This window comes from Gouania willdenowi, chromosome 5, assembly GCF_900634775.1.
Source record: "Gouania willdenowi chromosome 5, fGouWil2.1, whole genome shotgun sequence".
Lineage (NCBI taxonomy): Eukaryota > Metazoa > Chordata > Actinopteri > Blenniiformes > Gobiesocidae > Gouania > Gouania willdenowi.
In genome coordinates this window covers 14,727,321-14,741,845 of record NC_041048.1, presented here as the reverse complement: position 1 = coordinate 14,741,845, position 14,525 = coordinate 14,727,321, and the positions used below count along the sequence as shown (strand labels likewise).

The 14,525-nt window shown below is 36.1% G+C and overlaps 1 protein-coding gene and 1 pseudogene across 2 annotated transcripts in view; one reads left to right on the top strand and one right to left on the bottom strand.

The window, feature by feature from the left end:
• foxj3 (forkhead box J3) overlaps window positions 1-14,525 on the bottom strand; it is a 100,446-nt gene that overhangs the window by 80,898 nt on the left and 5,023 nt on the right. The window lies entirely within an intron of this gene.
• On the top strand, window positions 9,267-9,385 carry LOC114464121 (uncharacterized; annotated as a pseudogene).

Here is a 14,525-nt window from a genome sequence, read left to right as displayed (position 1 = left end):
CCTGCTGTTGGTGTATTTTTCATATGCGGCCCTTGGTGAAAAAAGACTGGACACCCCTGCTATAAAGCATCCTGTATTAATATTACACAACACCACAGTAAATGTAGCGGTAGTAGTGGGTTTAAAAGTCTTGGATCAGTCATTTTCTATATGTTAGGGTTCTTTTTAAAGCATTATTACATAAAATGTATATATAACAGAATAAAGTCAACGGAAGTTGTAAAGGTGTCGTCTTTTAATTAAGTGGTTGGAAGTAAGCCTGATTTAAAGACTATATGTACATCTCTGTGTCAAAGTATTATTGGGCAAGACAATGATTTCTAAATGCTGTCAGTGGTAGATAAGTGCCTCGTATGGTAGTTCTGTCACTGTTCGTGTCTCAATGGGTGAATGTGGCTAATATTGTAAAGTACTTTGAAACTTACTAATAAATAGACAGTATAAATCAAGTCAATATGCCATTTTCCAAGGGTCATTGAGCAGTTTAGAAATGTAATTTACAGTAGCCTGCTATTTTACTTGATTGACCAAATTACAGTATGGGTCAGTGATGAAAGATCTAATTTTTCTGCCATATTGTAAACATGTTATAAAATAGAATACATGATTATTTCCATAGTTTGTGTTGTTAAAATTTGTATAAATGTGAAATTGTGTTCTTTACTTTAAGTACAAAGAATTTGCGGTCATATTTCTAAAGCAATATATACAAAGGAGGGGTGAATTGCCAGGAATCTGACGATACGTTTGACAATTTATTTGTTACAATACAATATTCCAATACTAAACAATGATATACAACGCAATATCAATAATTATAAATTGTACCTTTAACCTTTAAGGATAAAATGGTATGAAATATAATTTATTTATTTTTTTAATAAATGGTAATTAACTAGTACTCAAGTACCAATATCAAAACCAAGCGGTATGTTTATCAAACTTTTGCTTCTCGATCATATTCTGATTGTGATGTTGTTAAATTCTGTAATAAAATAAAATAAAATAAAAAGTAACCACATATGTAAATATTGAAAAGTGCCCAGTATGTTTTATGAAAATAAAGTGCAATCAACTTCCAAGCTAAAATGCATTGAGGAGAGAGGTAGTTTAACAAGGTTTTATATGGTTCACTAACACCTAGTGACCGTGCGCTTACGTGCTATGCATGTTAGTGCAATAAAATGTCTTTTAGTTAAAAAACATTATTTGGACATTTTTTGTATCAACACGATAATCATGCGGTGAAATATTGCGATAAATCACTGAACTGATTTCCTTCTTACACCCCAATACAAAGTCTTGATTGTGTTAAGGAAATATAAAGACAAGAAATTATAGTCCAAACAAATGTTATTTACTCCATGCTGATTAGATAGGCAAAGCAATTCTTTTTTATATATAAAGGCATGATGCATAATATTTTAACTGCCAAAACAAATGCAGACTTATCTTATTGTAATTTTGGTGAGATAGAGAAAAACAGAGCAAGAGAAAGATTTAAATGTGCAATGCATCTCTACACAAAGCATTTGTCTTCCAACAGCCAATCAGCAGGAATAAAAAATATAGAGGTGTGTACCATATCTTGTTCATTGAATTAACTGCGTTAGGCTGCAGCCACATGTACTAACACCTTAAGAAGTGAGTTTTCTTTTTCTATTTATTCATTCATCTTAGTCATTTCTTTATCATCTAAAACATGTTTAAAATCTACAGTTACATAAGATTTCAATGTAACAACAGTTCAGTATGGTTAAACAAACGTGACAGCATGGTCCAATACCCATTAATGGGTGATCATTTGTGATTTGATTGTATCCAATGACAACATTTCACAGCTTTGATTAGACCGTTAGCTATTTCAACACGTTACCTTAATGATGCACAAAATAGTGTGCAACTTGCTAGTTGATAGTTTAAAGTAAACTTGAAATAACTGTTTTTATAAACACTTGACAGCGATTAAGACGCCAGTGGTGGAATTAAAACATAAAACCAAAGCTGTCTGCGGCCTCAGTAGAAATAATAGCTGTCCAGGAATTTGTTTAAACAGACAGCTGCTGGTGTCTGTACCTGTCCTTAGGTCCCTGCTTCGTTCCACATAATTTCAATTAATTTGGTTTCCTGGAGACAATGTTACTATTTATTTATTTGGGTGTGATTTAAGTGTCGATAGCAGCAGTTATTGTGTGTTTAAGCTCTGCAGTGAAGAAGGAAAAAAAAAAGAACTCAAAGCTAAGACATGGATTTATCATCACTGGAAGGTTACTGCTTTACAAGAACCACAATATGTCATCACAAAACCAGAGGATCTACCACATAAGAAAAACATACGAGTTGAGCAGTAAGTCAACTGGTTTCTGGCTTTCAACGCTTTGCTGATGAGACAAGAAATGAAGATAAATGAAAGAAAGTAAGACATTGCTTTTGATGGCAGAGATTAAGAGCTTTTGAATAAACACTAATTCTGTTACTAGTGTTGAATAACAAGAAGTCAGAAATATCAGAAAACATTTCTATACGATGCGGAGAAACCACAATAAAGTCAAGAAAATCAAAAACAATGCAGTGCCATGCAATTCTTCTAAATTCCCACAATTTCTCACTATTCAGTAGCAGACATTGTGAATAAAAACACATGATGCGGCTAAATGCTTATGTGTGACCTAGAAATTACATTACTTGTACAAATAGTAACAATTTTCCAAAACTCTGCATTTCTCACAAAAAGTCTTTGCATTTCCATTGAACACAATATTTAAAAAGTTTGTGTTTTTTTTCCCTCACAATGACTAAAAAAAGCAAAGATTCTAGAAGGACTGGATAAGAAATCCAACTTGTGGTCCAAGATTGAGCAGTTTCAATGGTGTAAATAATTCTCCAGTACAGTAAAGTCCCATGTTGCACGCAGACAAAATTTCCACAGTGATCTAGTAGTGTTTCGACGTCATTGTCGACAAAAACAATGTATAGGGTGCATAATGAATAAATAGAGCCCTGACTAGGAAACTTTGACCTTTGCCTCTAAGCAGGAAACATGTGATGTTGAAATAACCTTTAGTCATTGTGGACTGATTTCAACCTACACACTTAGAACTAGAAAGAGCAACCCCGACCAATCAGAACGTCATTATAAAAAGGCCATTTATTTTCAAAGACACCAGAAGGAAATTTGAGAAATTTCCCTGCCCACTCTAACAGCTCAACTGGTCAGAAATACAGCAAGTCCCCTCAGTGTGAAGAAGCATCAATCTGACAGCATGCAGCAGATGATGCTGGGCTGTTGTGAAATTATATGTGCAATTTTTTAGAAGGTGAAGCTGTGTGTCGAAAGAGCGATAGGGGAAACGTTTCATATTAGAATTATTTTTTTTTTTGGTTGGAGGTGAATAGATGTGTGATTTGGATTGGCTGTCTCTCTGTGTTAGTCTAACAGTCTGGTACAAACTCCAAGCCATGTACTTTATGTGAGCTAGGATGCTACAACATATACAGCCGACAAATAGAATAATAAATTGTTAAAATAATCATTTGGGGTTTTTTATAGCCTTGTTCCTACCCCAAGTCCCCAACTTTTCAATTAGCAAAAAAAACAACAACTGATTAACACAGAAAAATATCTGTTTTCCCATCGCCTCTCATCAGTTTTTAAACAAATATTACCCAATCCAGTACCACGTATAACAATGTTATAGAAACCTACCAAGTGTCTAATCATATGGCAATAAAGAGTCCACCTATCTTGTTTCAGTCTTTGAATACTTACTTTTTGTGGAAAACAGCCCAACAATTGTGATAATGTAGTTAAAGCCTACCATAATTAAAATGAAAAGGTATAAAAGGTTATGTTAATATCTAACTGATCAGCTGAGCTCATTAAAAGTTAAGATTCTAACATTATTTGACAAAGAATGGTTAACCACCCTATATTTGATATATATTTCTCTACAAATAAGTGAATTCAATGTTAAGACACCCTTTAACAACTATAAGTATCCCTCATGCACTTCAATCAATGCTAACATACTTGCATAACATTAGGGTGCAGACATAGGAAAGCTATCATCTCAATTTAAAACATCATATGTAATGAACACATTTGTATACTCACAAAAATTTACTATTATACAAATCTCTGCAAAAAGATTTTAAGTCTGGTTTTTAAAAAAATCTCATGCCAACTGAGGTGTAGCAGGTTTTTTACGTCTATGTTTTGGTTGTAAATAGTATAAACCTAAAAATTTTCGTGCATTTTCTCTCATGTCTTTTAACAGTACGGTAAGTTAAAGTTTATAATAATAGCAATAACAGCAAGCTAATGAAGGTTTGATCTAAGGGAGAAGGTTTTGGCCCACTTAAATAACGAGACCCTGCCATAACCCCATCCTAACGGCACTATGAAAGGTTTCTGCATTTTACCAGATTCCTCCACGTTCCCTTTCTCGAGCTTAAATTCCTGAGTTCATACCCTTTCTCTTCTCTCCTAAAGCCCCTCACCACTGCCTCCACCACACAGGCTGCGCTCATTACAGCGGATTTGCATGTCTGCTCCAGAGCAACAAGAAAGGAGATGAAACAGAACTCCCAGCGGCTGCTTCTGTAGAGCTTCACTCATCTGACAGAACAAGCTTCTCTTTAGGCCCCAGACACAGCCAGCAAACAAGCACTGGCTTCTTAAAGGGGTCATACACGTGCACATACAGACACATGCAAAGCCCCTCACCTGAAAGAGCTCAAAACACAGCACTCAATTTAAATATATATTTATCAACCACATTTATATGCAGGAAAGAGATTTCTTTGAGAAAAAAGAAGAAGCAAAAATCCACATTTTACCCCCATGACAAAGATGTATCAAAATTAAGGAAGAGGCATGATTTGTGAAAACAAAAGGCTACTTTGATGTGGATTTTTCTTTTTTTGTTTTGTTTTAAAATGACATTTCTACAATTTAGCATTCATTTCTGCAGATCATCACTTTATAATTACTTGGCAAAGAAACTATTTTCTAAAAAATGTTCAGATGCATAGATTAATTGATTAAACATTTCACATTACAAAATAAAAATTAAATGGGAAAACAAACGCAATTCTTGAAATGGCTAGGCTCAGTCAAGTCATTTTGAAGCTTTATGCAGAAGGCCCTTTAAAATAGGTTTGAAATAAATAAGGAAGAAGAAAATGATCTTATTTAGACTTACAGCTGCATGGCTGAACCAAACAACTAAACAAAAATTGGGTAATAAAGCATTATACCTTCTGAGTAATTTAAAGAAGTTTCACAACAAAACCAACCATATTAGCAAATGATTGTAATGTTGCTTCCAAAATTGGGAGCAAAGCTTCATGGATAAAAAAAATTTAAGTGAGTGATTTGTTTTCTTCTTGTCCGATCAGGTGCTTTTGTTTTAAATGACTCATGATGAAAGTGGTGCATCATGTGTGCTGCAACATGAGTCACTACAAGAGAAAAAGGCAGGGAGCAAAAATACTATGAGCTCCTGACCTGAACGACAATGTTGACCAATAGAGATCAAACATGTACAAGCATGAGAGTACATCTTTTGTTTTGCATGGAATCAGAAAGGCATTTCCTATCAGAATTCAATTGTTGCACAATGAAACAAGAAAATGAAATTAGGACTAATTTCAGGACTTTTAGATCCAGAATTTCAAAACCCACCTAAGGTTGGACAACAGAAATAAACCAAAAGAAGAAAATAAAGAATAAAAGGAGTTTGACTGCACCGTTTTGACTGCAGCTTGTGAGAGACAAAAGCAAAACTACTTTTTCCAATATTTGCCATTCCATGTTGTCTTATTATACATTCCTGCCACATGTGACTTCATTATCTCTCATCTATCTACCATCCCCAAGGTGTTTCTAAACCACATCCTATACACAAAATCATTATACTTTTGCACACTGTATACTAATGCTGGCATTATTACATTTTAAAATAAACTAATATTTGAGTCCTATTCCATTCTATCCAAACAGAGAAAAATGAAAAAATCAATTATCTGAACTAAACATTTGATATTTTGCCCGACATCAAAATGAAGAGGCTCATTAAAATAAAAGAAAGTCTCAGTTGCTTACAGGGGGCAGGTAAAAACTTATCAATTGTTTTTGTCAAATACAAAATGACATCCAATGCTGCTCAGTGATTTCATTCTGCAGCAGTAAATGCACTCTGTGGAATGTATTCATGGTAATTTAAAAGTATTGTTGTAGCTTATTTTAGAAATAATTACATTTTTTGGATATTCTGAAATGCATGATTTCCCTTGCTTCCTGCCAATCCGAATGGAATTACCTTTCAGCACGTCACAATCCCAATCATGATTGGTAAGTGTATATACGAGACTTATGAAGGAATAACTGTGGCAAACAGACAAGGATGATAAATCTATAGTTAAAGTGTTCGCAATGATTTTGCAAAGATTTAAATAAATACATTAAAAAAATGCTCAGCTTCACCACTGCTTTTAAAGGTAAGCAATTACATGTAGGGATGTAACGATTAATTGTAAGGCAGTTAAAAATTGATTCATAGGTATCACGGTTGATATCGATTTTCTGAAAATTGAATCGCAGTACTTTTTTTAACCAGCAGAGGTATCCACAAGTGTAGGCGGCGGGCGGAGTCTGCTAATACTTTCTTTCTGGCTGCGTTCTACTCTTAAATATGTTAATAAATGATTCATTGCCCCTTTAGCACCGAAAGAATATATGTAATATTACTTGTATATCTGTAAAAGTCACGTTTTTCTATTAGCTCTGTCTGCTAGCATAGCATCTCTTCTTCACTGCAAGATATCTGCATGCCAACCGACCACTGTGTTACCAGCGCCCTCTGCTGGTCCAAACAAATATGACGTAAATCAGTGCAATCGTTTTTTTTTTTTTTTTTTTTAAAGTCCAATTGTTAAGGCACAAAATACATTTTCAGTTGCACTTTTAAAAGAAAAAGAACTATTATGCAGTTTTGCATTGTTTATTATAGAACCAGAATTTAAATTAATAGGCTTCATTTTCATTTGTATTATTCCTTTATTTATTTCATTCAAAATTTATTTTTAGTTAAATTGCATTGTTTTGAATAGTTTATCAAGGAATTATTTTGACAATGAAAAATAAAAGGAAAATAGTACAGCATTTTCTAGTTTTTTTTCCCAAAAAAAAAATTTGTCTACAGTCCCATTTTGTAAAATAAATCGTGAGAGAATCGTATCGTGAACCCAGTATCGTGAATCGAATCGTATCGGGAGTTGAGTGAATCATTACATCCCTAATTACATGGCAAAAATTATTGGGAAACCGACAATATAAATGCAGAGGTTTAAACAGACACTTATTCCTGATGACTAAATAACAAAAATCAGACATGATTAATATTTATTTTCCTTTCAACTATATTTATTTTGGTCAGAGATGAATTTTCTCATTCAAAGAGCACACAAACAGTCTATTAGATAAAGATGAAAACATATCCACCCTGAACTTTAAATAACTTCACACTATGCTGACCTAGAATGACTTAGAGGGGTCATCAGCATTATAAAAACAAACCGTTCTAGTGCCCTCACTTCCATGTGTAAGCAATGACATCATAGCATAAATAAATCTAGCACACCCAAGTGCTGCAACACGGACCTTCACATAAATGGATTAACTGTTACTTCCTAGTTTGTTTCTTCTTCCACCTGACAAGTGTTCTCTGTTGCCTTATTGTTAATTATCCTTGAAAACCTCAACCTACCTATGTGATGGTAGTAGAGGCACGTGCTTACTGACATCAGTGAGGTATGCATAAACCTGGGGTTAACCTGGCATGCTTTTACATTAGAGTGGTAGAAGGATCTGGCTTTGTAGGCCACTAACATGGTCCTGGTAAATTGTTGAATTGGCAAACCTTGCAACATTCTCGTCTTCTGTACTTTCTTATCCTTAGAGAGTCCAGGGGTTTCTGAAGCATAACCTACTTGACCTTGGGAGGAAGGCAGAAAATATTACCCTGAATAGGCACCAGTAAACCACACTACTGGTGTAGGTTTAGTGTGTTAAATTACAAATCAAGCCAATAAAGTTAAAACACTGTCTCTCTCAAAGCCCTTGTAGTACATACCAGAAGCTTTCAAGTGCTGAGGTTTTGATGCCAAATGTGGCTTTCCCTTTTGCATCTCATTAAGAAAATGTAAACTAAAAGCTCACAGGCATGGCAGCCTTTTTGAGGAAGCTTAATAAATGACTGAACAAACACCCTGGGCCAGACATGCCGTGGGGGTTTTCCAGGAGGTTGCGAGACCAGGGGCCTATCCTGTCAAGGCGAAGGCGGCACTCGGAAACAAAACTGACATATCAAAGACGCCAAGCTTTGCAGAAAAGAAAAGAGCAGCAGAGACAACACATTCAACTGCACGACTCATTTCTGCATCACTGAAAAACAACACAACTAAAAACACAGCAATTAACGATTAAAGTGGAAATTCCATTTGCTGAAGAGCAGTGTCTTTTTTCCAAGCTAAACCCAGCTCAACATTCTCAGCGATCCTTGCCTGGGCCTTTGATCAGACCATGTTTTCTTTTTTGAGGTATGCAATCTGTAAGCTAGGCATCACACCTTGCTCCTGTACTCAGTTTCTTATGTAGACACTGGAGTAGAAAGTCCAAACACAACAAAAACAGTTGATATTTTTGCAAACAACTAAAGTAATCCTAAAAGTAGTTCTGATACTCATTAGATGAAAATGTGCATTAAAAAATTATACTGACAAGGAGGTACAGTATGTCTTGGTCAGATCAGCAGTGTTAGAACAAACTATAATTGGTACCCGTGATGGATCTTAACTGTAAGCTCTATCAAAAGGTCATATATAACAGTAGAGGTTTAAGTTGGATAACTTTCTTTAAAAGTCCTTTTCGAGCAGCCAGGAGTAGAAAGTTTTTTTTTTTTTTTTTGTCTTAAAAAATTAACATTTTTTTATACTTCAAGGGGGGCATAACAGAAAAGGTTTGAGAAGCACTTGTACAATCAAATGCAGCCAAGTGGAAAAGATAAGAGCAACAGCAGAAGTGACAATTTTTCAAAATAATATTACTAGAATATCCATAAAAACAAAATGAAAAACGTTTTTTTTGAAACTTAATATGTACTTTAACACTTAATAAAATATAGTCCACGGACCGGTACCATGACTAGTACAGGTAGCCTTTAAATAAGAAATTGGTTATTTGAAACGTTCAGTTGGCCATACCAGCCTGTTGGCCATACCAGCCTGTCATTGCCCGATCCCGTTAGATCTCGGAAGCTAAGCAGGTCTGGGCCTGGTTAGTAGTTGGATGGGAGACCACTGAGAATTCCAGGTGCCACAGTGGGGTGGCAGTCACCCAGTGGTATCTGTCATTGTGCCCTTGGGCAAGGCACTTCACCTACATTGCCTAGTATGAATGTAGTGTGTGAGTGAGTGTTGGTGGTGGTCGGAGGGGCCGATGGCACACTATGGCAGCCTCGCTTCCGTCAGTCTGCCCCAGGGCAGCTGTGGCTACAATAGTAGTTTACCACCACTAAGTGTGGAGTGTAAGAATAATGCCTTAATTCTGTAAAGCGACTTTGAGTGTCTATGATAAAGCGCTATATAAAACTGATGCATTATTATTATTAGTTGGCAACATGCTGGAAATGGGGAGATGACAATCTGTCACTCAACCACTGTGATGCATGTAGCAGACAATAACAGAAATTACTTTGAAGATTTACAGTGTCTCAGTCTGCCAGGTCTAATAATGCCTTCATTCAACACTGGGGATGCCCATTGGGATTCCGTCTTTTGCCAAATCAGCTAAGGGAAGAGCATAAACAAAAAGAGTGCAGCTAGTTTCTCACAGTGTGTTCATGCAAAAACAGTGTGCATGCAGTTAAGATAAATTGTTATGGACACTTTCAAACCCACCGTTCTGTCCTATTTTTTCCATTACTTGTATAGATACAGTATATCAAACAACTTTTATTGTAAACTGCACTATTTCTTAAATCATGTCAGATTATAGTTATTTGCAATCCTCCAGGATTTCGGCCAATTTGTGTGATCGTTGCAGCGTAAAATGCTTGATTTTGTGGCAGATTTTTCAAAAAAAAAAATGCTGCAAAACTTTCAATATTTGAAGGCTTTATTTTTTCCACAACTTTGCATAATCAGTTCAATTTGAGCAGCAGAGTCACACTGGCTGTTGTGACAAAGTCTGTGACCTGACTAAATGGTGATTAAGATCGCTCTGGTGGAGTCACCATCAGCTGCCGTCTTTGGTTGCTGACACAAGGCAGACTTCGTCCACGTTGTGCCACCAACTCGACCGGATACAACATGTAGTTTGGTCACAGAATTTGTCACAACACCTGTCCGTGGAGTTGTAATGGCTGTTGTGATACACTTTCGTAGTTAGATTTGTCAAAATTGTGAAAATGTTGAAGTGATTGAACATAATTATGGCTGCGCAGAATTTGCAAGGATTGGCTGAATTTGCATTAATAGTTGCGATCGGAAAATCGCTAATTCCTGGAGGGACGAATCATGATATTGCAATATAATATCGGGGTTATGTGTCCTATCGAAATATGTATGGTAAAATCTTTGGAAATACCCACCCCTCGTGTGTGTATGTGTAAAAGAGAATGAGAGCCAGAGAGAGAACCAAGGGAAACTAGTGGAGGAAACGGAGTTGACAGATTCAAAGCAATTCTTACAGAGGGGGTGGGGGAGTTTGTAAACTATTTTTAGCCAGAAGCTTCTGACATATTGTACTTACACTACCATAAGTCCAAAATTTTGCCTTCTCATTTAAATTGAATGAGTCAAGAATATAAATGAAAGTAATTGGCAAACATTGAAAACCTAAAAATCTGATTCATGACCAAATATTGTAATCAGGAGGATATCCGGAGAAAAATGTTAAACTGAGGAAACAGAGAAGGAATTCCCAGTAGACTGCAAAAGAACCTAAAACGAGTTATATTTTCAGATCATTTGGGTGAGGGCCAGTGCTGCTTCAAACATGGTTTGTTTTTAATGAGATCCCAAATCTGAATAGTTCACTTTATATATTTTCAGCTTGTGATAATAAAAGGATCCCTCTACGGTGCCTACAATGCTGACACAGGCTTTAGGCAGTCCAAAAATGTGTACTTTACGCACATTTTAATTGACTTATATTTACCCACTGTATTGTCTTGAAAAAAAAAATATATTCTGGCACTCCATGAAGACACTAAAAGTAGGTCACTCAGTCTCCTGTGAGTCATAGGTTTTGGCAGGGAACCAAGAAGAGCAGGTATCTGGAAGATAAAGGCAATGCTTAAAGAGGCCTACAGGTGTACTAAAGCTATGGCATTAGCTTTAATAGAACAATTAGTGTTTTGTAAAATGTGTTATAAAACACTTACATATGCAAGTGATTAATAAATGTAAAGGTCCAGTGTTGTGCTATTTTTCACCCATCTCCATTTGTTAGAAGAACCCCAACAATATAGTATTAGAGGTTTATTTTCCCAAACTCACCTGCTTTAGCCATCTGAAAAGTCACTTTCATGAGGCTTCTAAAAACAGGCCGTTTTGGGGCCTTCGTGCATATTCATGAGTGGGTGCGTCTGTTGACGATGACTCTACACCACAGCTGATCACATAGCGATTGTCTTTTGCTATCCACACACTCTTGTTATTGTTTTCAGCCAAAACTGCTCCCCTGCTGCTACATTGTGGCTGCCCACTGCTCCTCAGGGAGGGGTTAAATGCAGATAACACATTTTGTGTATGTACTGTAGCTTTACTTATGACAATAAAGTATAATGTATATTCTATATTAAACCAGTGTTTGTTTTACCTGTGAGGTAATTTGAGAGGGAGGAGCTCACATTATTATAAGGGAGGAGGAGAGAGGATTGTCAGGAGGAGGCATTTCCACTTTATGACGTATTATTGGGGGAAAAATCCAACTTACCCATCTGGAGCTGAGCTTTTACAAAATGTAAAATAGCAAGGAAGGGAGGAAACAGAACTTTGTCAACTTTGGCCCTCTGAATGAGGCTAAAAAAATGTATATCACTATAGCAAAAAAAATTATAAAGTTAATATTTTTATAATACTGCCCCTATAAATGAATAACTACAAATTTCAAATGTAATGTATTCAAAGTTCTCATCTTTGAACTAGTCAAGTAGCTGCATGCACACTTGTCCACAGTCTTGCCATTACTGTTCTTAAATTTCGCAGGGTTGGACAGATTTCACAGATTGCAGGTGCAGTATCAACTTTCTCCAAAGCAGGGGCTGCCGGCTCGTTCAGGCTCTTCTCCCTGAGCCACAGCAGCTTGGCAGCAAAGGCAATGTATGGGGTCAGAGCAGAGCTTGAGATTTCCAGACAGTTCTTTTATTGAAGGCAGTGACTCAGTCTGGTCTATGTCTTCCATCACCTAGTCACCTGGGGATAACCACTTTTTCTTTTTTAAAACTGGCCCTGATGTACACGTCCTGCTGTGTGACCAGGACATTGACGTGTTCTTAATTACATTGAGCAACTAGTAGAGATCAGATCACATTGGCTGCTTTGCCGTGCCTCTCCTGTAGCTAACCTCTCTCCACCCTCTCATTCATCCACCCTTAGGGAGAGGCATGCAGGCCAGAGGAAGTATGACTCATCTCAGCAACAAGATGCATTCTTTTGAATTCTCGAAAGACGTAGTCTCTGCTAAGTGAAGAGCTCAGGAGAGTAAGCTGCAAGGAGTGATAATGAAAAATAAAACATGACACAATTCAAGAATATTCCAATGACAAGCTAAGTGTGGGAACAAGAAAACACATGTGGTGAGGAAGATGGGTCAAGAGAGTGTCATCACTTGTGTTGGATTTCTGGTCGGTGCACATCAGCATTTCCTCTTAATTTAATGAAATTTTGAGCTTCTGTTTGGAAGTTATCAAAGTAAATACTATATTTCAGTTCAATTGATAAGATCTCTCGCAAAAAAACAAAACCAACTGATGACACAAGCTAAAAAGATGTGTTTGAAGCCAAATTCTGCTGAACCTAAAAAAGCAAAATGAAGCTAATGTAGGTGTGGAATAGGGGTGGGAATTTGATTACAATTATAGGGACTGTGATTCGGTTACGAGACAATTATCGATGCATCGCAATGCACATTTTCACAGACTGGATGGGTCAGTGCTCCAAAAACTGCTTTCAGTAACTCAGATCTGCTATGATGAAGCCACACTACAGGATTTACTAACATTTTGTCCAAAGCCAAAAATGGCTCAACATGTTCACATTGTGCTGCTGGTGTTTAATTGTTTAATTTAATATAATGTATTCCTGCAAACAGGTCAAAAGGAAAAAAAAATAGAAATATAAATCTAAAACAAAAAGTGCTTAGGCAAAAAAATTAAGGATACAACCCAATAACATAGCTAATCATAACTTGTTTGAAAAGGGTGCAGGATTAAATTAATAAAACAAAAACTGATCTTTGTGGCCTATTTCTCCAGTGACTTTGACCCAGTATTGTTTTTCTTCTAAAAAAAAAAAATGTCGACTTTATATATACGTATATATTGCCTATTTTTATTTTTAAAAATGCTGAGAAATGAATTTTGGTCCACATTGTTTAGCCCTACTTGTACAATATTCCATCTAACTTGCCCTTTGAAAAATGTATTAATGGAAAAATATGTAATTATGTCAGAATGATAATACACAGATTACTGCTATGCCCCGGATTCCCTCACCTACGGTACATGTTTTGGGAGAATATTAAACATTTACCCTATTTTCAATGTGAAACGTGGTTTAATGTGTAGCAAGTGTTTGGAAGACAAACACACCTATCATATATAGAGCAAACTCTCACACTGCGAGGTGTCATGAGGCTGCTCAGACCCACTTCATCTTGTGAGATTTGGTGTGATTTAAGCAAACTGTTTTGACTTCTGAAGCAATGCCCAATAAGCATTTTCGGCATTATTTTGTGACATTTAATAATTCAGTAGTCACATCAAATTAGGGAAAGCTGATTAAACAGAAATCGGTATACCCGGAAATGGGATTTGAGAAAATTTTAAAGGAAAAAGCGGATGCACATGTATCAACTTCCTTTTGCACAGAGCAGAACTTTGACTGTGTTCAATCATCTGTTTATCCAGATATGAGGCTTCAAATGACATTAACGTGTTCTCACCTATAAATAGCTCAGTTTTTAAGGTAACATCTAAGGATACCATGTATTTAAATTCATATTTCGTAGGGAAGTTTACATTTATTCAAACACTATCGCCACCGCTGAAATCCACTATAAAATCTGCTTTAAAAAAACCCTGTATCTTTGAAGCAGTAATATTCCACATTAAATTGAAAATGTTGATAGCACTGAGTTGTGCTTGGAAAAACAACAAATTGAAATATACCGTAAAAACCATAACATTTTTTAAAAATACTGTGATATATTATATATAGTCATAACATTCAAAACCCAT